General features: G+C 34.5%; 1 long non-coding RNA gene across 1 annotated transcript; it reads right to left on the reverse strand.

Moving 5' to 3' along the window:
- Positions 1-310: 310 nt before the first annotated feature.
- On the reverse strand, positions 311-4,226 carry LOC125175527 (uncharacterized). Its single transcript, XR_007155855.1, has 3 exons — positions 4,158-4,226; positions 488-569; positions 311-406 (listed from the first exon to the last, which is right to left on the reverse strand). It is a non-coding gene; the product is annotated as an uncharacterized LOC125175527 (long non-coding RNA).
- Positions 4,227-25,036: the final 20,810 nt, after the last annotated feature.

Raw genomic sequence — 25,036 nt, forward strand, 5'->3', positions numbered from 1 at the left:
CAAGGATTTAATGGTGTAAAATAACAATTATTTATTTAGATCCTGATTCTGCTAGTTAGCAATTTGGACTGGGCTCAGCTAGGCTGTTCTAGTCTAGGAAGTGTTTATTCATGTGTATAGTCAGCTGCTGAGTTGATTGGGTTTTCATTGCTTTGGAAGGCCTCAGCTGGGATGATTCATTTCTGCTATTGACATGGCCTCTAATTTTACGGCAGGCTATTCAGGACATGTTTATATGGTACCTTGTTAGGGTTCCCAGAGAGAAAATCTGCAAGGTTTATTGAAGTCTAATCTCAGAGCTGGTACAGTATTCTTCATGCCAAATTTTATTCACCAACACAAATATCATGGGTCGTGTTCTCCAGAAGCAGATACCATGATGGTGTTATTTATTATGAATTAACATCTGTAAAAGAAAAAATAGAGGAATTAGGATTGGGGCAAGGAAGAAGTTGATCTGCATGAAGGTTCAACAGTCTCAGCTAACCTTTAGAGTAAGGCTTGTCTGTCAGAGTGTCCTGAATTGGACCACAGAGACTGGACTCTTATTCTCCTCTCTGACTTAGGCACTGAAATTAGGAAAAAGAATTACTATAAGTGATAGTAGCTCTAACTGAGGCAAAATGACTGTAAGCTCTCTCATGACTATAGCTCACAGCTAAGCCTTTCCTTGCAGGAGAATCTGGACAGAGCACTTCTTAATCTATGATAGCAAGTCAGAAGGGCAACCCAGATTCAAGGAGGAGAAAATAGATTTGACGTCTTAATGTGTGGAGCAGCTGATGTCAATTGTGACCATGTTTGCACTTTCATAATGTTCAAGGGTACCTTGAGCACAATATATACTTAATACAAATTTATCTAATTTAATGAACTGCTAAAAAGCAAATAAGGCAAAAAAGTTCATCAAAGAGATACATTCTGTGGTAAGTAGGTTTAGTAACCCTTCTACCTTCTTGTTCCTAGATGAAATCATATGATCTCTGCTCTTAAAGATACCTATTGTCAACTGTACATACAGCATCATAAATACAATTCTTAGGTTGCTAAGCAGTTTCACTTCATAATTAATGGCCTTATCCTTTTCCCATTCAAGACAGGCTAGGCAGTTTGATGTGATTTCACTGTCTGAGATATGATTTGATTTTCAGTCATCTATTAAAATTTGATGTAGCCTGGTCTGCCAAAAAGAAAAACTTTGATAAGAATCCAAGAGGACTGAGATGTAACCCAAGATATTCACCAAAATTTTGTAATTCTGGGAAGAACATTTCTCATTTGTGGCCTCATCAGTTATAAAATAGATTATAGAGACTCCTAAATTCTTTGCCGTTGTTATCTTCTATGCTTTTTTGTAGCACAAGTTTTGTGACTTATCTTTTCAAAATATTTTTTCCTTTGGAACTTATTCCATCTAGTAAGTGCTTCCTGTTAAGTACTTAGTTAGACACTTCATTTATCCACTTTTATTTTATTTCACATTGATTTTTCACTAGAGTATCTTTCATGAGTCTGCATCTTGGTATCAGCTCCCTTCTCTTTTGCAGAGGTGAGCTATCAGATGGCAACTGCTCCATATATCAGTCTGCTTGCTGTATGTTCTTCAAGTCAGCAAAAGTAATTGTGGAGGAGTAAAAGAAAGCCTGACATTCCTTTTGGGGAAAAACACACTTGAAAGATCTGTTCTTTACATTGGGTAATTCTTGGTAAGTGGTGGCTTATCGAGAACAACCTTGACTATGCAGACTTCAGGGAGATGTTCCTTATTCCTAGTAATGGGTCTCAGCTGTCAGTGTGACAGTCAGTCATTTGTCACAAAATCCCCAAACTTCACACTCTGAATCTTGCACTGTGCCACCAACATCAGTGACTATGCCCTGGACATGACAAATACTGATAAGAAAAAGAGATTTTACAGCTATCTAGACAAATTCTTTGCTGTAATACCAACATCTAATGTGCTGATCATAGTATAAGATTTCAGTGTGTGTGATAGCACTGTTGCCAACACGTTCTGTGGGGAAAAATGTGTCTCACGGGATTAGAAAGAGCACAAAATCATGAGTATCAATAAAGAATATGCTAAGCATAATAAGAACTATTTGGATATGATATTATTTATTATTATTAATAGGAAAAGGAGCCAAGCAAAAACTAACTGAGAAGTATGAGATGAATAACAAAAACAAAAAGAACCCAGACTGAGTAAATTTGGGCCATTCTCTGAGTTGATACTCCATTCATGATTACAGATGAAACCTATTGTTAATGTTATGAATGAAACATATTTAATATGTTCCGGTAGGTCCATATGTTTTTCTAAAACAATGACAAAATACCAGCATCAGTCCTTGGCTAAATTTTGAATAATTCATCCAAGGGGAAATACGTTCAAACCATATATATATGTATGTGTGTGTATATATATATATATATATATATATATATATATATACACATATATATGTATATATATATGGAATATATATATGGAATATATATATATGGAATATATATATATGGAATATATATATATGGAATATATATATATGGAATATATATATATGGAATATATATATATGGAAAATATATATATATGGAATATATATATATGGGATATATATATGGAATATATATATATGGGATATATATATGGAATATATATATATGGGATATATATGGAATATATATGGAATATATATATATATATTCTTACAGTATAGATGTATGTTTGTGTATATATATGTGTGTGTGTGTGTGTGTGTGTGTGTGTGTGTGTGTGTTTATTTAGTCCTGGAGTATTTTCTCCTAGAGTGTGTGTGTGTGTGTGTGTGTGTGTGTGTGTGTGTGCATGTGAGTATTTTGAGTATTTTGTCCTAGAGTATTTTGTCCTAGAGTGTATGTATGTGTGTGTGTGTGTGTGTGTGTGTGTGTGCGCGTATATATATACCCTAGAGCATTTTTGTTTTTTTGCTTCTTTGCTTCAGAAATCAAGAAAGGTTGTTAAAAATAGGTGGGGTTGGAATAAACCATATTGGCAGACAATTTATTCAGGAAAATTTTCTTCAGGAAACAAACAGAACTGGAACAAGATTTGAGAACAATCTGAAGAAATTAATAAAAAATACTTAATGGATTCTGGTATCATAGGATGCAGAAGACCTTACTTCATTGCTTTGTGGCCTTTGTCTCAAAGTTCCCTGCCTGTTTTGCCATTTACCATTTCATCAATAAATTAAAATCACCAAAGGATTTTTTTCCCCTTGGAGCTCAGGCCTCTCTCAGGCTTAGTATTAAGCAAATTTCCATATTAACTGTGGGGAACATAAAAAGTACCAAAAACAATGAGAAGACATTATCACCTTGTGGCTTTCTTCATTGAACAAATAAATTCTAGATGGATCTGAACATTGATTACTTTAGAATAGCATGGTGCATAAATATCACCTCATGGTTAAGTAGGGATCCTCTGATTTACCTGAGGCACTCAATATATTTGCTTTTGTCAAAAGATTTACTTTATATTATAGGACTTGAATTATTCTGTATATAACATTTTAAATTTTAGCAGTTAAGGAAAACTTCATATACAAGTGCTAGGTAACTCAAGATACCAAATTTCAAAATTATTTTTGTCCCCAAATGAGTTAATTCTCTATTTTCCATAATCCCTTAAACACTGCACTTGGAAATAGAAGACATGTTTCACCAAGTGCCTGTTTAAATTTAAAATTCCACAGCTACAGGATCAAGTGGGCAGTAACTTGGCAAGTGTGTTTTTCTAGTCTTTAAAGTAAAGAAGCTAAAATGAAGCGTCATATAGTTAAGATCATTAATTGCATGTATACAGAATCTTGCATTTTATCTGGGTTGTAAATCTTTCATTCAGTTAAGTCAGCCAGATTCAGATTTGCTTTTTATTTATGGTCTTTTCTTAGATTCTTGAAATGGATAAAGCAAAATCAAGAAAAGATATTCATCAACATACATTGTTATGACTTATAAAGATCATGTTACTCCTTCTTATCAGAACTGAGCCACAGTTGACTACTCACTCCCCCTGATATTGAGTCACTGCCATATTCTCCACCCAGCTCCAAAATAAAGTAGCAGATTTTTAAGGGTGGAATAAGAAAAGCACAGGTGGTACCACCTACTGTAAATCCTTTAGTTCTTCTTAGCTCAGTAACAGCTGTTGGTCTTTTCACAGTTTGTTAAAAGCAAAACAAGGCATAGAATGTGGGCTATTGACATTGTGCAACAATACCATTTGTTTGCTCAGATCATGATAACCAATGGCAACTTGAGAAGTGTTTCCTTTTCAGGCTTTTGGTAAAAAAAAATCTTCAGGCCTGACTGCCTACCTTGCAAATAGTGCTGTTGATCTATTGATTAATTCTTGGGCACATTACAAATTATATAACTACCATGTGTTTTACTCTCGCTAGTCTGAGAGTGTATATTATATAGTTTAAAGGAAATTTAAGAATTAATGAGCATCTGTTTCATCCTGTCTAGGCATATGGGGGAGAGAGGTGAAAAGAAAAGGGAACAAACTGTTTTGAGGCTTGGTAATGTTGCCTTAAATGCCCCTTTTCAGTGAGGATAGGACTTCCCTCTCTCATCTCCAAGAAGCCAGGCTTTCCGCTCATAGAATGTTAGTGAGTATAGCAAGAAGTAGAATTGCATACCTTTGATTAGGACTAGGCCACTAAAGAAGAGTCTTAGGTATGGGGCTGGCCAATTGTTGGGAGAAAAGGAGTCTTATCAGAAAAATTAAAGGGAAGTGACACATATGGGCTGTCTTCAAGATCCAATATGGTTCACCTTGATGGATAAAGTATATGTAATAGGATATTCTAGATAATAGCACTACTCAAGCAAAATGTGTTTCCAATTGGTCTGTTTTGAAACAGGATCCTAATTAAAGCATAAATTGACAGTAGAAAGCAGTCAGAAAATAGCTCCTAGAGAACAAGATTTATAACAAGATTAATATCAGCCTGCCCAGAATGATGAAGTCTGAGGGTATCCTGATATTCTGAAAATTTATTCAGAATTAGATCAGCAATTAGGTATGGCTGACACTGGATATTGATAATGATTAAGCCAGGAGTGGAGAAGAGTTGGAAAAGACAAAGGTAAATAAAAGACCTTATAGCAGTGGCTCTATAACACTAAGCATCTGTAAGAATAAAGTTCAGCATATTATACAGAATAATAATTGCATGTCTTCCTGTAGTTCTAGAATCAGGTCCAGGAATTTTCATTTTAAAACCCCGAATTATTTCAGTATATAAGATCCTTCCCCCCAAATTGCAGTTTATAAGCAGTACTTATCATCTATAGGAAATAAGTGAATGCCTAAACAAACATACTAAATGATAAAAAATGATACATTGCAATAAGAGAGGAATGGGCATCAGGGACGGTGTTAGGATTGTTTTGAGTTCAATTTGTCTTTAAGCAGGGGCGCCTGGGTGGCGCAGTCGGTTAAGCGTCCGACTTCAGCCAGGTCACGATCTCGCGGTCCGTGAGTTCGAGCCCCGCGTCGGGCTCTGGGCTGATGGCTCAGAGCCTGGAGCCTGTTTCCAATTCTGTGTCTCCCTCTCTCTCTGCCCCTCCCCCGTTCATGCTCTGTCTCTCTCTGTCCCAAAAAAATAAATAAAAACGTTGAAAAAAAAAAACTTTAAAAAAAAAAGAATATTAATCAAGGATTAATGTAAAGAGGGATAGAATCTCATACAGATGTAAAGTGGTTAGCAGATGCATGCAGGTGGGTCATGCATCTATTTATCTATTTCAGAGGAATATCTATTTCAGAGGAATAGCTCCTATAGATATCTATTTCAGAGGAATAGCTCCTATAAAGTCATAGGGCAAGGTGGGGGGGGGTATCTAGAAGATAACACTGTGCAATAGTAAAACTGAAAGGGATATTAGAAATCAGCCCATCCAAACTTACTTTAAAGATGAGAAAACAAGCCTAGAAAGCTATCTTGTTCTATCTTTACACAACCTTAACTATTCCTTCATGTCAACAGAATGTAGCCCCTTAATTTTTAAACACTAATCTGGAAACTATACTTATGGATCTATGCATAGTTGGTCTATTCTGTCATCTAAGAAAAATATTCTTCAAATATTTGAAGACACTTAGAAAAAAAACACTGCTTTTTGGGACAGCTGGCTCGGTTGGTCAAGTGTCTGACTGTTCATTTCAGCTCGGGTTGTGATCTCATGGTCATGAAATCTAGCCCAGTGTCAAGTCCCACATCTGGTTCTGCACTGGGAGTGGAGCTTGTTTAAGAATCTCTCTGTCCCTCTCTCTCTGTCCTTCCCCCACTTGCACTTGTTCTTGCTCTTTCTCTCTCTCTCTCTCTCTCTCTCTCAAAAACAAATAAATGAAAATTTAAAAAAAGTTTTTCTTTTTAAAAATTACTCCTAATTCATTTCTAACTCAAATGATTTTTCTTTTATCTCTTTCTCTGTGTTTTCTTTCTTTCTTCTTCCCTTCCTCTCTCTCATTCATTCATTCATTCATTCATTTGTCTTTATAATTATGCCAAACTTCATCCCATAAAATACTTTTCAATAATTTTCCCAGTTCTATTTATTTTGAACAAAGAAAATAAATCTATAAGATTATAAATACTATGACTGAGTTTCCTCAATGTTTTTTCTTTAAACAGGCCCTTCTTGGACTTTGTCCTTCCTAAAATGTAGTGAAGGAAGTTAAGCTATAGGGAGTTAAGAGGAAAGAGAAGTTAGTCAGAAACTATGCCATGATTTTTCTCACCAAGTTGGTAATGTCTGGAGAAGACAATATAAATCATGAACAATTATAGAGTAATGGAGGGGTCATATCATTTAACTGTACACAACCTATTTTTCAGTACATCCTTACATGATTCTACTTAGTCACAGAATTCTTACCTTGCAGATCAAAAGTAACAAGCTCTGGTTTATACTCAGTTTTGGCTTTAAAGCTCTCTTTACTTAGTGAAGGAACAAAATAACAATTTATAATACAATTACTTGAAACTTAAAAATAGATTAATTCTAAAGTAGTTATGAGTAAAAAGAAAACCTATACAATAATTTCCATTTGACTTAAATTTGTATTATTGAAGTGGAAAGCATTTTCAAGAAATATCAAGGGGCAGCTGAGTGGTTCAGTGGGTTGAGCATCTTACTCTTGATTTTGGCTTGGGTCATGATCTCACGGTTTGTGAGTTTGAGCCCCGCATGGGGTACACATTGACTCCATGGAGCCTACTGGGATTCTCTCTCTCCCAATCTCTCTGCCCTCCTCCTGTACACTCTCTCTCTCTCCCCCTCAATACATACATACATACATACATACATACATACATACATACTTAAAAAAAATAAAAAGGAAAATAATCTCAAGTAATATGAACAACAAAAAATTTTAAAGAAAAACAAATATGGAGAAAATGGATCTATGCTCATCTGACAAAATATTTTCATATTGAGCTTTGTTTCCTTGTTTATAAAATAAATCAGTACTATTTTTACAAGGATGTTGAGATGATTATATAAATAATATAAAGCACTGTCTATGTTATTAATATTATAGTATTAAAGTATAATTATGAAATGTGTTTTAGAATAATAATACAAAATTAGTGTTATGCTTCCTTGTGGCCATTGCTAGATGTTCAATATGGGATATTTAAGTGTAATTTAATATTTTTCTAGTCTAAAACGAGGTTAGAAAAACAGAGATTTCAGTATCAACATAAGGAGTCATTAGTTTTAGTAAGAATGGTTTTCAGTGAAGAGTCAAGTAACATGCAATTATTTTATGGTATGTTTTACAGAAACATAGATCCTGTTGTAACTATTTTGGTCTCTCAAGGGAGTGAAGGTTGTATTAGAATCTTTGAATAAGTGAAACTACTGAGAAGCTGAGGTGTCAAAAATCATAAAGATAGAACAGACAAAGATAGAACAGAAGTTACATGTAGAATGTTATACAGGTTCTCATTTAAATTAATTCCATTACCATATAATGAGGAAGAACTATATTATATAATCAAATATTTTCCTTTTATTGTCCTTGTTGCTTTTATTATATTTAAAAGTAAAAGGTCTTCACAGTTGACATGTTCTTTATATATACTTTATATATATATATATATATATATATATATATATATATATATATATATATACTTTGTAGTATATATTTAGGTATTTTAATAATTCAGATATTTGGCATTCTTGGAGTTCCATTTAACATTTTAACATCTTAATTTCTTAATATTTGGTTGAGCTAACCCTGATAAAATATATCTTTATTAAACCTAATACTTTCATACTGTTACTTATGTTCATATGATGTTGATGATATTAAAATCTTTCTCATATTTATACTACAATTATCTTGGGTTTGCTTTCTATGTTAACTTTTTAGCTACTGCCTTTCCCTTATTAAATAATATTGATTTCTTCTTTTTTTAAAAACAATTTTCTTTTTTATTCTTGAGTTAGTTAACATATAGTGTAGTCTTGGCTTCAGGAGTAGATTCCAGTGATTCATCACTTACATATAACACCCAGTGCTCATCCAAACAAGTGTTCTCCTTAATGGGCATCTTAATGGCCATCACCCATTTTCCCCACCCCCATCAACTAATCAACTTACTGATTAGTTCTCTGTACTTAAGAGCCTCTTCTGGTTTGCCTCCCTCTCTGTTTTTATCTTATTTTTCCTATCCTTCCCCTACAATCATCTGTTAAGTTTCTCAAGTTCCACAGATGAGTGAAATCATGTGATATCTGTCTTTATCTGATTAATTTTGCTTAACATGATACCCTCCAGTTCCATCTACATTGTTGCAAATGGCAAGATTTCATTCTTTTTCATCACCAGTGCCCTGTCAGATCAGCATTTTTGTATCCTTTGGATAAATTCCTAGTAGTATAATTTCTGGGTCATTGGGTAATTTTGTTTTTAATTTTTTGAGGAACCTCCATACCATTTTCCAGAGTGGCTGCACCAGTTTGCATTCCCTCCAATGGTGCCAGAGGGTTCCCATTTCTCCACATCCTTGCCAATATCCATTTTTTCTTGGGTTGTTAATTTTAGCAACTCTGACCAGTGTGAGGTTTTATCTCATTGTGGTTTTGATTTATATTTCCCTATATATGAGTGATGTTGAACATCTTTTCATGTGTTGTTTGCCATCTGCATGTCTTCTTTGGAAAAGTGTCCATTCACTTCTTCCCATTTCTTCACTGGGTTATTTGGTTTTTTTTAGGTGTTGAGTTCTTTATAGATTTTGATACTCACCCTTTATCAGATATATCATTTGCAAATATCTTTTCCCATTCCATCAAATTGCCTTTTAGTTTTGTTGATTGTTTGCTTTGATATGCAGTTTTTTTTGTTTTGTTTTTTTTTATGACGTCCCAATAGTCCATTTTTGCTTTTATTTCCCTTGCCTTCAGAGACATGTCAAGTGAGAAGTTGCCATGACTGAGGTCAAAAAGGTTGCTGCCTGTTTTCTCCTGTGGGATTTGATGGTTCTATGTCTCACATTTAGGTCTTTCATCCATTTTGAAATTATTTTTGCGTATGGTGTAAGAAAATGGTCCAGTTTCATTCTTCTACATGTTGCTGTTCATTTTTCCCAGCACCATTTGCTAAAGAGACTGTCTTTTTTCCATTGAATACTCTTTCCCTCTTTGTCAAAGATTAGTTGGACATATAATTGTGGATCCATTTCTGGGTTCTCTGTTCTATTCCATTGTTCTGTGTGTCTATTTTTGTGCCAATACCATACTGTCTGTATGATTACAGCTTTGTAATACAGACTGAAGTCTGGGATTGTGATGCCTCCAGCTTTGATTTTTTTTTTTCAACATTACTTTTTTGCTATTCAGGGTCTTCTGTGGTTCCATACAAGTTTTAGGATTGTTTTCTAGCTCTGAGAAGAATGCTGGTACTATTTTGATTGGGATGTATTGAATGTGTAGATGGGTAGTATTAACATTCTAACAATATTTGCTCTTCCAATCCATGACCATGGAATGTTTTCCCATTTATTTGTGTCTTCTTCAATTTCTTTCATAAGATATCTATAGTTTTTAGAGTACAGATCTTTTACCTTTTTGGTAGGTTTATTCCTAGGTACCTTATTGTTTTTTATGCAATTATAAATGGGATCGATTCCCTAGTATATCTTTCTGTTGCTTCACTATTAGTGCATGGAAATGTGGCCAATTTATATACATTGATTTTATATCCTGCTACTTTTTGGAATTCCTTTATCGGCCTCAGCAGTTTTTTGGTGGAGTCTTCAGGGTTTTCCATGTAGAGTATCATGTCATCTGTGAAAAGTGAAAGTTTGACTTTTTCTTTGCCAGTTTGATTGCCTTTTATTTTGGTTTGTGGTCTGATTGCTGAGGCTAGGACTTCCAACACTATGTTAAACAACAGTAGTGAGAGTGAACAATGCTGCCATGTTCCTGATCTCAGGGGGAAAGTTCTGTTTTTCCCCATTAAGGATGATATTAGCTGTGGGTCTTTCATATATGGCTTTTATGATGTTAAGGTATGTTCCTTCTACCCTGACTTTCATGAGTGTTTGTATTAAGAAAGGATGCTGTTTTTTGTCAAATACTTTTTCTGCATCTTTTTATAGGTTCATATGGTTCTTATTCTTTCTTCTATTAATGTGATGTATCACACTGATTGATTTACAAATATTGAACCAGTTCTGCAGCCCAGGAATGAATCCCACTTGATCATGGTGAATAATTATTTTAGTGTATTATTGAATTTGATTTGCCAGTATCTTGTTGAGAATTTTTGCATCCAGGTTCATCATGGATATTGGCCTGCGATTCTCCTTTTTAGTGGGTCTTTGTCTGGTTTTGGAATCAAGGTAATGCTGGCTTCATAGAATGAGTCTGGAAGCTATTCTTTCGTTTCTATTTTTTGGAACAGTTTGAGAAGAATAGGTATTAACTCTGCTTTAAATGTTTGGTAGAATTCCTCTGGGAATCCTTCTGGCCCAGATCTCTTGTTTGTTGGGAGACTTTTGATAACTGATTCAATTTCTTCACTGGTTATGAGTCTGTTCATATTTTATATTTCTTCCCATTTGAGTTTTGGTAGTGTGTGAGTATCAGGAATTTGTCCATTTCTTCCAGGCTGTCCAGTTTTTTGGCATATAATTTTTTATAGTGCTCACTAATAATTGTTTATATTTCTGTGATGTTGCTTGTGATCTTTCCTCTTTCATTCATGATTTTATCTGTTTGGGTCCTCTTTTTTTTTTTTCTTTCTTTTTTTTTTTGAGAAGTCTGGCTAGGGCTTTATCAATTTTGTTTATTCTTTCAAAAAAACCAGCTCTTGGATTCCTTGATCTGTTCTACTGTTTTGGGGGGCTTTTGTTCGTTTGTTTGTTGGGTTTTTTGTTTTTTGGGTTTTTTGGGGGCATTCTGTGTTATTTATTTCTCCTCTAATCTTTATTGTTTCTCTTCTTCTGCTGGCTTTGGGGTTTCTTTGCTGCTGCCTTTTCTAGCTCCTTTTGGTGTAAGGTTAGGTTGTGTATTTGTGACCTCTCTTGCTTATTGAGATAGGCCTGAATTGCAGTGTATTTTCCTCTTAGGACTGCCTTTGCTGCTTCCCAAAGTGTTTGAACTGTCTTTTTTTTTTCATTTTCCTTTGCTTCCATGTATCTTTAAAAATTTCTTCTTTAATTTCTTGGTTGACCCATTCATTCTTTAGTAGGATGTTCTTTAACCTCCATGTATTTGGGGGCTTTCTAGATTTTTTCTTGTGGCCGATTTCAAGATTCACAGTGTTGTGACCCGAAAATATGCATAGTATGATCTCAATCTTTTTATAGTTGTTGAGGGCTATTTTATGACCTAGTATGTGATACATTGTGGAAAATGTCCCATTTGCACATGAGGAGAATGTGTATTCTGCTTTAGGATGAAAAGTTCTGAATATATCTGTTAAGTCCATCAGGTCCAATATTTCATTCAGAGCTATTGTTTCCTTATTCATTTTCTGCCTAAACAATCCATCCATTGTTGTAAGTGGGCTTTTAAAGTCCCCTACAATTACAGTATTATTATCTATACATTTGTTTATCTTTGCGATTAATTGATTTATATATATTTGGTTCTTTAATATTGGGGGCATAAGCATTTACAATTGTTAGCTCTTCTTGATGGATCGACCCCTTAATTATGATATAATGCCCTTCTCATCTCTTGTTACAGTATTTGTTTTAATATCTAGTTTGTCTTATATAAGTATGGCTACTCTGGCTTTCTTTTGATGTCCATTAGCATGACAGATGGTTCCCTACCCCCCACTTTCAATCTGCAGGTGTCCTTGGGTCTAAAATGAGTCAATTGTTGGCAGCATATAGATGGATCTTGTTGGGTTTTTTTTTTTTTTGTATCCATTCTGATACCGTATGTCTTTTGATTGTGGCATTTAGTCCATTTACATTCAGAGTGATTATTTAAAGATATGGAATTAGTGCCATTGTGTTATCTGTATGTTTCATGCTTGTGGTGATGTCTCTGGTCCTTTGTAGTTTATGCTGCTTTTCAGTTACAGAGTCCCCCTTAGTATCTTCTGCAGGGCTGGTTTTGTAGTAATGGACTCCTTTAGTTTTGTTTTTTTTGTTTTGTTTTTTTTTGTTTGTTTTGTTTTTTGTTTTGTTTTGTTTTGTTTTGTTTTGTTTTTATCCAGGAAAGCCTTTATCTCTCCTTCTATTCTAAATGACAGCCTTGTGGAATAAAGGGATCTTGGCTCCATATTTTTCCTACTTAGCACATTGAATATATCCTGCCACTCCCTTATGGCCTGCCAAGTTTCAGTGGACAGGTCTGCTACTACCCTCGTGTGTCTACCCTTGCAGGTTAAGGCCCATTTGTCCCTAGTTTCTTTCAGAATTCTCTCTTTATCTTTGTATTTCACCAGTTTCACTATGATATGTCATGGCATTGATGTGTTTCTGTCAATTTTGAAGGAAGTTTTCTGTGTCTCTTGGACTTGGATGCCTGTTTCCTTGCCAAGATTAGGGAAGTTCTCGTCTATAATTTGTTCAAATAAAACCTTCTGCCCCTTTCTGTTGCTCTTCTTCTTCTGGAACTCCTATTTTATGGATATTATTTTATTTCATGGAATCACTTAGCTCTCTAATTCTCCTCTTGGGATCTAGTAATCTCCTTTCCTTTTTTTTTCAGCTTCATCATTTTCCATAATTTTATCTTCTATTTTACCTATCCTCTCCTGTGCTTCTTCCATCCTCACTGTCACTGTATCTAGTTTATTTTGCATCTCATTTTTAGCATTTCTTAATTCATCGTGACTATTTCTTAGGTCTTTGATCTCTGCAGCAATAGATTCTCTGCTGTCTTCTATGCTTTTTTCAAGTCTAGCTATTAGTCTTATGACTGTTTTTCTAAATTCTTCTTCAGATATATTGTTTATATCTGTTTTGAGCAATTCTCTGGCTGTCATTTCTTCCTGAAATTTCTTTTGTGGAGAATTCTTCCATTTCATCAGTTTGGCTAGGTTTCTCTCTTTTATGTGTTTTAATAGCTTATTATATGTCCTGTACCTGTGACTACTACTATATTGAAAAGGAGTCATTCACTGTCCAGGGCCTGGCACTTCAGGAAGTGTTTTGAAGAGTGTGTCTGTGTGTGTGTGTGTGTGTGTGTGTGTGTGCACTCTGTTGTTGCATTTTAGCTGCCCTATCCCACTGGTCCATTCTCTGCAAAGCTTCTCCTTGCTTGCAGTGGTACGGTGTTTGCACCTTCCCCCAAGTATGCTTTGATTTGTTCATTGAAGTAGCTCTGGAAACAAGAAAAGGGTGGGAGTGAGCCTCATCCCATACAAAGAGAAAAATTAAAGGGGTGAAAAAAAGACAAAGCATGGAATCAAAAAAAAAAAAAAAAACAAAAAAACTATAAGGCTTAATCCAGAGAGAGAGAAAGGAAAATAAAGAAAGAGATATACAAAAGGTGTAACAAGATTAGAATAAAAATACCTGATTAAAGAAACAAACAAAAGAAATATATATATATGTGTATATAATATATATATATATGTGTGTATATAATATATATATGTGTATATAATATATATATATGTAATAAATTTTCCACAGACAAATCAGAAACTATGAGCTTTATTCCAAAAGAAGAAAGGAAGAGGGTAGGAAAAGATAAGAAGAGAAGAACAAACACATAAACTGACTAACAGACTGACAGGCAAACACAGACAAATAGACAAAAACACAAAACAGTTGTCTCTTGGTGACTGGGACCAGTGGCTGTGCTGATCTAGAGGAGAGCCTCTCTGGTTCACTCAGTGTCAGTCTTGCTCCCTTAGATAAGCAGTTGCCAGGCACGGTGGGGTAGGGTTTGGTGTAAGCAGGTCCCACCTCCACTGGGGGCCCCTGTTCTGCTCCCAGAAGTGCCACCATGTTGATGTTGGGGAGAAAAACGGTGACACCCCAATCTCTCCTCCCTGGACCCGGTGTCTGAAACTATGCTACTCAGGCAGCCTTCACAGAATAGCGTGGTGGCCGGCTTGTCCTGCACCACTGTCTCCTGCTCCTCCTAGGCACTCAGCTGGGATTCAAAACCTGATGTTTTAAAGGGCCCTGCACTACTCAGACCCTGTTCTGGTGTAGGACCACTCAGCCCTGCCAATAAAAGGCCTTTGGCTGGTGCCTTCATGGTCTTTTTTCTTGGGGAGGCCATAAACCCTCTTCCCACAGTGCTTGAGGAAGGGGACTGTTGTCTCCCAACACGCCTCGAGATGGATACTGTGCCCTGGGGCTGGCTCCCTCCCCTGCCAGGCACACACACATGGCTGGCTCTGGTCAGGAGAAGGTTGCACACCTTTTAAAAATTTGGATCTTAAGCTCCTAAGGCTGTATGTAAAATGGAAACTGGTACTCTCCCTATTTCTTGTTCCTCAATCTGTGGTCCAGAGAGGTTTTCCTCTTGTACAGCACAATACCACAATTCCATAGCCTCTCTGTCTTTTTCTCCCTTTTCTCCCCCAATTAACATACATGCACCTCAATCCCCTCAAGCTGTCTCCCTCCACATGGGGAGATCCTTCTGCCACTCCACAGATTGATTTCCTGGGTGTTCCAAGTGATCTGACCTCAATACAGCTCTGTTTGAGAGACAAGAGAAATCCTGGTCCCCTATTTATCTACCATCTTAACTCCTCCCTGGATTTCTTCTCTTTAGTTCTGCTTCTGTTTGTAATGTTTATATGTCAACATATATGTAATATTTATATGTCAAATACATAGAATTCTGAACTCCAAGGCACTAAAAGATCATGTTTAGTTAAAATTATGAATATAGAAAGAGCATCTTTTTTCAAATCTACCCACATTCGTCAGGAAAAAAATCTGTAATAGGGGAATGCCTTCCTCATCTTCTCTTTTCTTTCTAAACCTAACCAAAACAAACCAGTCATTTAACAGCAAGTGTGTGAGGATCTCAAAGAGGAATACTTTTGTTTAATTTGTTTAAATACATAATTGCATAGTACAGAGCTTAGGATGGTGGTAGACCCAGTAAGCTGCAAAGTCTCCATCTGCATTACTATGCCAGTGGTTTTACTTACACTGTCAGTTTGCTCTTTGATCAATTTTCCTTTAGTTGAATGTCATTCTTAACTAATATTCTGAACTGTAGAGTATTAGGCAGACTATTTTTTTTAATAAACTATAGCGAAGGAAAAAAACTATAGCAGTTTATTACTGTGCTTACTAAAATTGGACCGTAGTATTTCTTTTCCATATTCATTTCTTTCCTGTATAATATTGTGATATTTTTCTAAACTTGCTGATAACTAGCATTCATATCAATTAACAAATTTAACTATAAATATTTGTTGCTTTTTTTATTGAGATAATAAAGTAGCTTATTGATTTAGATTTTACCTAATGAATTTCTGTGTTACCACGTTACTTGCTTACCCTCAAAACGTAGAACTTTTGGTTGCTACTCTGAATTTATGATTCTTACATGAATTTTAATTGCTATTCATGTATATATTAATTCAGGTTGCTGTTAAGAAATATCATAAAGATTTTTATGTCCCCATTTTTATATTATAAAAAATCATAATAAGGTATCATTTATAGTTTTTCATATACTGCATGATTAATACAACTATTTATTTGTATCTTTTATTTCTTCCTATGACCTCATGTTCTCAGTGTTAATTTATTTTTACCTTTTTACTGCAATGAATGACAAAATAACAGCAAACCACACCACAAAATATATATATCATGGTTATTATAAGGCAGACAATATTGGGACACACCACTCATTCAAAGAATATAACTTTGTCAGCTTTTCTGGTTGGCAACATATATGATCAATTACCACCACAATCCTTTTCCCTCCTACTAAATTTAACCACTGTCCTGACTTACAGTAATCATGTTTCTTACCTGTAACTGTTGAAGGATCTGAGTCAAGTCTTTGGTCTGTAGGATTTTTCACAGTGTGAATTTTGCCAATTGCATATTCACTGCCTATTTATTAACATTTCTCTGTCATTTTATCCCTGTCAAGTGTCACATGGATGCAGAAGCTTGATCCAGATCCAAGGCCTTTGGCCATTGGAGACTTCTTAAACATGGTTCCTATTTTTTTTTCTTTTTTAGTCATAACCCTAGCAGTTTTGATAACTTATTTATTAGAGATGGCCATTTTTCTAAGAAGTCTTAGTCTCTGGAGTGAGCAGTCATTTTTTAAGAGTAGTGTGGATACTGATTGTTACTGGGCTAATCATTGAGTTTAGTCCTTTGATGAAGATAGCATTAGGGAATGTTTGCGTATAGTCTTTATCTTCTTTTTTCTACACAAAGAATCATGGTTCTCAATAACACAGAAAGAACTAGAATATTCTATAATTTGCTTTATTCCATATTAAACACCCAGTAGTCTCTTATCTCATATTTTCTTTCCTGAAATATATCAAATATTTTTATATATTTTTCTTATAGAATGCAAATTTGTCTGTGGAAAGTATAAAGAAACACAGAAAAAAGATTATTTTAAAAGTTGGAAAAAAACTCTGATAATAATCTAATTTTTTCCTCTTTTAAGTCTTTTATTCTACTTTCCCAAATAACTAAATATATTTTTTTCTTTTTTAAAAAATTCAATATATTTATGAGAACATTTATTGGTGTTGGTCATTCTAACTCAATATTCTCAGGTATATAATGTGATTTTTATCATGTTTAAAGTATGTAATTTTAATATATATGTATTTTTATTTCATGAAGATTATTTTATGCCTGACTTTTGTATTTCTTCTGCCATATTACTGTTGTTTTTTCTTGATTGGAAAAAAATTGGGGGGCATATTTGATCTTATTTGCCCTTCTTAATATTTGTGCCTTTCTTTTGGATTCATTTTATCATTTTATTACTTATGTTTTTAATATATTTTTAAATTTTTCAGTTAATTTCAAACTTATGGAAAATTAGAAGCAAAATACCAATAACATTATTTCTTTTCCTGAAACCTTAGATAAATGTTTTTTACATGGTTCCTACCATCACTACATAATTTACTGTGTATTTCCTATACAAAAGGACTTTGTACAACACAATCATAAAAAACTAGCAAAATCAGGAAATTAACATACATACATTATTACCATCTAATCCCTAAGCAGATAGGTTTTGCCAATTATCCCTGTCAAGACTTTCTCAGATTTTACTAGATTCGTAAACTAACAAATTAAGCTATTGCAGCTTTATGGATGCTAGCCATGTGCATGTAAACCTTGGGTCAGAGACAAAAGACTTTTTTACTGAAGTACAGCAAGAAAAACGAGCCTCAGATTTGTGTCAAATTCTCTTGCTCCCCAATTCTCATGGAGGTAATATGACATGGTTTAGGATGTTTCTGCCAATGTAGAAGGATTATACCACAGATGAAAGACTCTGAGCCTAGGAAACCCCCATAGTTTTGTAATGGGCTGAAAGCTCTTCTTCCTAACTTTTGCCCTGGAGAGAGACATTATTCTTTTGATTAGTTATTGCAGTTAGCAAACAAATCTGCTATCTACTTCATAGAAGAAAAGTACCATCCCTCTCTCCCAAAGCTATTTATTATATAACCAGTTTTGAAAAGAGTACAAAACAAATTCTATCAGTACCTGTGTTCACAATATCTGCCAAAATGTGAGACTCATAGAAAATTATCTGCTAACATCCCAACAGTGTATTTTCATTTGTTGTGTCTCTTTGGTCTCCCTCACTGGGGAAGAGCTTCCCAGTCATTTTTTGATTTTCATCCTCTTAACATTTTTGAAGAGTACACTTTATTTTGTAGAGTGTCTCTCAGTTTGGGTATTTTTATCCTTTTTTATACATAGATTTAGCTTATGAATTTTTGGTAAGAATATTGTAGAAACAATGCCTAATCTACATGCATCCTATTCAATTTGCCCCATTTCTGGTAATGCTAAAATTTATCACTTTATTATATTTATTATATTAATTTATATAATAAATTTATATTTATTATATTTATTATTCATCATATCCACCACATTTCTCCATTATAAATTTCTGCTATTTCCATTTAATTTAATAAGTATTTCATGAGAGGACACTTTGCAAATATCCTGTTCCTCATCAACATTTACCATGTATTTTATTAAAGATTTTTGCCTAAATTCATTATTACTTTGATGGTTAACAAGTGGTGATTTTCTAATTCCATTCTTCCATTCTGCATTTATTTATTGGGATTCTAGCTTAGAGTTTTCTCATTTGTATTTTTCTTTATTTCATTACATTAGTATAGATTCACAGATTTCTATTTCATTTAGTGGATTGCAATTCATTTTTGAAGTTTATTTCTTTATTTTGAGAGAGAGAGAGAGGGTGCAAGTAAGGAAGGAGCAAAGAGAGAGAGGGAGAGAGAGAGAATCCCAAGCAGGCTGTGCACTGTCTGCATGAAGCCCAACACAGGGCTCAACCCCAAGAACTGTGAGGTCATGTCCTGAGCCAAAATCAAGAGTTAAATGCTTAACCGACTGAGCTAACCAGGTGCCCCCACAACTCATTTTTATCATCATTTATTTGTCATCATTATTTACCATCAATACTTCTCAGATTTTCCAAGATTGGCAGCATAGGATCGCCTCAAGTTAATTTCAATAGTTTTTAACAGTTCTATAGTACTGACTTCTTATAGCAAAGAACAGTTTTTAGAAAGCAAGATTTGGACATTAGGTGGGTTATTTATCATTGGGTATTAACTATCCACAGGCCTTCACAATGGACAAAAATGAGAGACATATAATTTGCTCATATATTGTCTACTATATTGTGTTTATATTTGCTTCCACATATACGCCTATGTATGGAAAAAAGATGAATTCCTACTGATGACTCCAATTCTAATTCTATATCCAAAATTGTTGAGAAGGTAAAGGTGGGAGCAAAGACAAGGCAAAATGCAAGGAGAAGTGACTCAATATTTTATTTTAATTTGAAAATGTTTCCTCATTTTTATCTCACTTTTCCCTTAAGGTATTATCTGTGGTGATTGTTGACTCTTGTGTTTCTTCTAATTTAGTCTTCTTTTCCAGTTTTTAAAAATCTAATTCTTTCTTGAGTTCTTCATCTTATTTCTGAGATTTTCTAATTCTGACTTATGTTTGTATAACATGTGTTCTATTCTTATTATTTTCAAGCATATTTTGAAATAATATATTTTTTATATGCTTTTCTGGAATGCTTTCATTGTGGGGATGATATTGTATGCCTTTACCTTTTTTCTCATAGTGACTTTGAATATGATTTGACTTTAATTTTTTTTCTGCTCATTTTAATGTAAAATTGGTTTTCTGGGTTTATATTTTTATTTTTAATATGAAATTTATTGTCAACTTTGTTTCCATACAACATCCAGTGCTCATCCCAACAGGTGCCCTCCTCAATGCCCACCCTCCCTCCCTCCCACCCCCCTACAGCCCTCAGTTTATCCTCAGTTTTTAAAGGTCTCTTATGGTTTGGCTGTTTCCCTCTCTTTTTTTTTTTTTCCCTTCCCCTCCTCTATGGTCTTCTGTTAAGAAGTGGTAAGTGGTAGACCATTAAGAAGTGGTAAGTGGTAGACTTACCACCATAAGAAGTGGTAAGACCATTTCACATAAGAGTGAAAACATATGGTATCGGTCTTCCTCTATATGGGTTTTTAGAATGAGATGTGATCCAGGTTAGTTTTTATAAATTTGTGGAAGTTTCAAGAGTTCCCAAAGGTCAGACTATTCCACTTGCTTTGGATCTTATATTGTGCCTTCTATTACTGTGTAATTTGGAAGGAGAAACTTCTTCTTTTTTGGCTACTGTTCTCACATTGGCCTGATTTGTCCTTCGGTTACTTCCTGTTGGCTCTTTTCTCGTTTATCAGATGACCCTTTAATTTCCTCCCCTTCATTCTGAATAGGTATTAATACCATGCAGGTTTTTTTGGTGGTTTGTCTTTACACACATATTTGGGGGTTTGTGGAGGAAACCTTGTTACCAAGTTCTGCTGAAAATGTTGCTTTATCATTTTCAGGTATGCTTTTTCATTATATTCTGTGTTTTCATGTGATGAAATGAAAAGATAGATTATGTCACTGATGTCCCCAACATTTTCCTTGAATCCTCTGTTGATTCTTTTAAACAATGTCTTTCATAATAGCACTGGATTTGAGTGTTAATTATTAATATTATTATTTTTAAAATTTTGAAGTGTTTCAGACAAAAAAAAAGTCAGACTAAGTATTCTAAGCTTTTTATTATTCAGGAAAATTTTTCTCCACCAAATAAAAATTCTAAAAAATGGTGTGATGGGGCCCAAACCTAATTGCTCCAGCAATAGAATAAACTTTATTGAAAACCAAGTTTGCATTTTATCAAGAAGAAAAATAACAAACACATAATAATTCTATTCTTCAATAACTTCCACCATTTATAATGTTTGCCATTGTAGAAGTATTAGATAAAGATTTATGCATGGATAAAATTTACATATATTTACAAACAGCATTATATTGCACATCACCCCACAATTTTAAAATCTGCCCATGAATGTTTTTCATATCAAATAAGTATACTTCCATTTGACAAATGTAATAACCTGGAATTAATTTTAGGGATAATATCAACTAAGGTGCTTTCTTTATCATTTTGGAGGAGTTGAAATTTGCACATAAAATAGATGGCATCATGCTATAATGGTAAATGTTTAAAAACTGAATAAATGAAAGTGCATATACATGGATGGAATACACCATTAGGACCACCCTTACACTGTTTTGAAGGTAGAAGCTCTGTACTTAATGACTGATTTGGCTTGTGAGTTTTAAGGAGCTTTATTTTAGAGGGAATATGACTAGACCAGTCAGAAAAAATTCTATGGTCTACAATGTTTGGAGCAGTTTTTCCTATACAATTTATATGTGCTTTCTAAACATACTCTGAGCTTTAAGCTCCTATATTCAAGCAGGTTAAATTTACAAAGTCTAGTTGGTAAACTCAGGTCCTATCATACATATACATACAAATAATAGTTAAGTTTTCTCAAAGCAATCAGAAGTATATTTATTGATACAATTCAGTAAGTATACAGAATATCTAATATACCAGACAACATTCTTAGGGGTAAAGATATAATAGCCAAATAGACAAAAATTGTCCATGTCATGTTTATATTATTGTAATAATGAAAACATGTAAATCATATTGGATGTTAGAAGATGGTAAATATTTTAGAAATAGATAAAGAAGGCAAATAAAGTGTGATAGTGGGGGTTGTTACAATTTTGAAAGGTTAGAGAAAGCCTCTCTGAGAGGGTGACTTTTGAGCAAAGGTTCAAAGAAGTTGTGTAAGTGAGTCATAAAGATATTTTGAAAAGGAATATCAGTATGAACAGCTTGGGCAGAAGCTCTAAACATGCTTAGGATGCTCAAAGAACAGGAAAGAAAGCAGAGTCACAAGATCTGAGCATAATTGGAAGGCAAGAACAGTAGAAGAGATGAGGTCATAGAGAAAATGAGAGGGAGGGCAAATCATATAGAGCCTTCTAGGCTATTGTAAAGATGAGATTTTACTCTTAGTGAGATTGCAAACCATTAAAAACTTTTAAGTGGAAGGATGACATGATTAGTTTTAATTTTTAAAAGATCACTCTCACACTTGTGTTGAGAATAGAATGTAGTAAAGAGAAGATGTGAAAAGATAGGGCTATAACAATGGAGTCCAATTAGTCAGATAAAGAGAAAATTTAGGTAAAAGATGATGGTCCGGTCTCATAGAAGTGGTGAGAAGGAGTCAGATTCTTTATGTATTTTGAAGGTAGAACCAACAAAATTTGCTGATAGATTGGATGTAGTGGTCATCTGAGTTAGGGTGCAGTTGTACAGGGCTTCAAGCTCAGAAGGACCCTATTGGTGTAAAGCCTTTTTTTTCTGCCTTGAAAAAAATTCTTAATAATTTTATCTTTCAAGTTGTGTTTTGTAAGTCTGTTGGAACAATGGAGCATGTGCTTGAGCAGAGGAAATAAGCACAGTATGCGTGCCTCCTGTCATTCTGTTCATATATAGCTAAGATTTCCCATGATCATGGAATTCCATTACAACCAAAACTCAGAGTCTCTGGCTTCTGTAATAAACTTACCTTGTACTCACTTTGAGTCTTGCTGAACTCCCACAGATAATGCATCCATTGGAGTTGTATGCTCATGTTCCATATTGACATGTCTGATTGACTAAGTGGGACACTGAAAGCCCTGGGAGGCCATGCTTTCCTTTCCAACTAGAATTTGCTTTGAATGTAGAAGCAGTGATGTGGTGTTCTAAGAAACAAAAATAACTAAGAAACTGTATTATATCCTTTCTTTTTTTTTTAATCTTTAAAATGTTTTTTAATTTATTTTTAAAGGAGAGAGAGACAGAGCATGGGTGGGGGAGGAGCAGAGAGAGAGGGAGACACAGAATTCAAAGCAGGCTCCAGGCTCTATGCTGTCAGCACAGAGCCTGATGCAGGGCTCGAACTCACAAACAGCGAGATCATGACCTGAGCCGAAGTCTGCCACTCAACCGACTGAGCCACCCAGGTGCCCCTGTATTATATCCTTTCTTATGTTATTTCCCTGTATTAGTCAAGCACTTATGGTAAAAGTGGTAATGAGATAGATGGAAAGGGCAAAATATGACAACCCATGTTCCTTCTCCTTCAGTTTTTCCTTGCTCCTCAGTAAACTGAAGGTAGAACTGGTAAATGTGTTCGTAACAAAAAGCAAAATAAAACCTGTTGAGTAGTTTTGTATGGTGTTTCCACTATTCTGGTAGAGACAAAACAGCAAAGTAAACGCCATGTAAATATTATAATGGGAATAATCTAAGAAAAAGGTAAGATTTGGAGATTTATTGGAAAAATTGCTTATATATTCTTGATTGGTCAAGAAAGAATAGAATCTAGTTCACAGGTTATAGATTTGGCCTTTGAAAAAAGAATAAATTGTTCATCTCTAATACCTGAAAAAGGAAAGCATATCTATATCTATCTATCTATATCTATATATCTATATCTGTATCTATATCTATATACACTTACATACATATATATACATACATATGTATTTGTAGATATGCTGAGGTAAAGCACAATTTGTAGAATTTATCTACTGAGTAAATCTGTTTCCTCAATAAAAATGTAGGCAGATTCTTCTTATGAAAGTGAGTATAGAGGAACTATTGGATTTCTAAGGAGAAAAGAATGAAAATGATTTCAGCTTCATTTTCCAGTTCATCAGAGAAGTCTTTCCTGACCTCTAAAATATTTATGCTTTCAAACACTATCTTCTTTGTTTTTTTTTTTTAATTTTTTTTCAACGTTTTTATTTATTTTTGGGACAGAGAGAGACAGAGCATGAACGGGGGAGGGGCAGAGAGAGAGGGAGACACAGAATCAGAAACAGGCTCCAGGCTCTGAGCCATCAGCCCAGAGCCTGACGCGGGGCTGGAACACACGGACTGCGAGATCGTGACCTGGCTGAAGTCGGACGCTTAACCAACTGCGCCACCCAGGCGCCCCATATCTTCTTTGTTTTTTATGTAACTGGAAATTTTATTTGTATAGTTTAGTTTCATGTTTGACCCAAGTCTATTACTCCCAGTTGACTGTAAACCCTGTGAGGGTAAAGATCATGACCTTTTCTTAATCAATAGTTGTGCCTAGTAGAGTGTTTTCCACATAGTAGACACTAAATTAACAACTGCTGAATTAATTAGTTAGACAAGTGTTTCTTATTGTGAAACAGTCATTCTGTGTGACCAAAAGAATCAGAAGAATCTTAAAGGATAATTGGCTCAAGATTCTAAGTCCACTTTCCTCAGGATGCCCCATTCTTTTGCAAGATATTATAATGTCCTGCCACTCTCCTGTTCACATCTGGGTTTCTGATTCCCCCAAAAGAAACAAATTGTGAGGTCTTCACTACACCAGAAGTATTTTGTTTCTTTCATTCTACTTCAACACTGATGAGTGGTCAAGCCCCCTTTTATGATGTTTAAGCCCTAAAATCAATTGCACAAACAATTTATAAATAGGATTTTTTTTACATATAACTAGGAAATCTTGATGACGTTATTGGTGAGATGGACATGGTGTTTATATCAGGCAATGAAAATAATTATAAATACATAATCTATTAATTCGCTGGCCACACTTTTATTAGAACTTTCTTATAGGTCTTTTATTTTTTTTTTTTGAGAGTAACAACATCTTATCTAATTATTGGCCTATTTCTTTCCTCTCCTTCCAGCTTATCTCTTTGTAATAATCCACCTCCAGATTCCAAACCTTGGCTCTTTTTGTTTCCATGTAATATTTTTTCAGTCTTTCTGAATTTAAACATCTTATTAAAGCACTTTCCCCACATGAAGGAATTTCTAGCATATTAGGGACTTT

Source organism: Prionailurus viverrinus, chromosome C2 (assembly GCF_022837055.1).
Source record: "Prionailurus viverrinus isolate Anna chromosome C2, UM_Priviv_1.0, whole genome shotgun sequence".
In the NCBI taxonomy this organism is placed as follows: domain Eukaryota; kingdom Metazoa; phylum Chordata; class Mammalia; order Carnivora; family Felidae; genus Prionailurus; species Prionailurus viverrinus.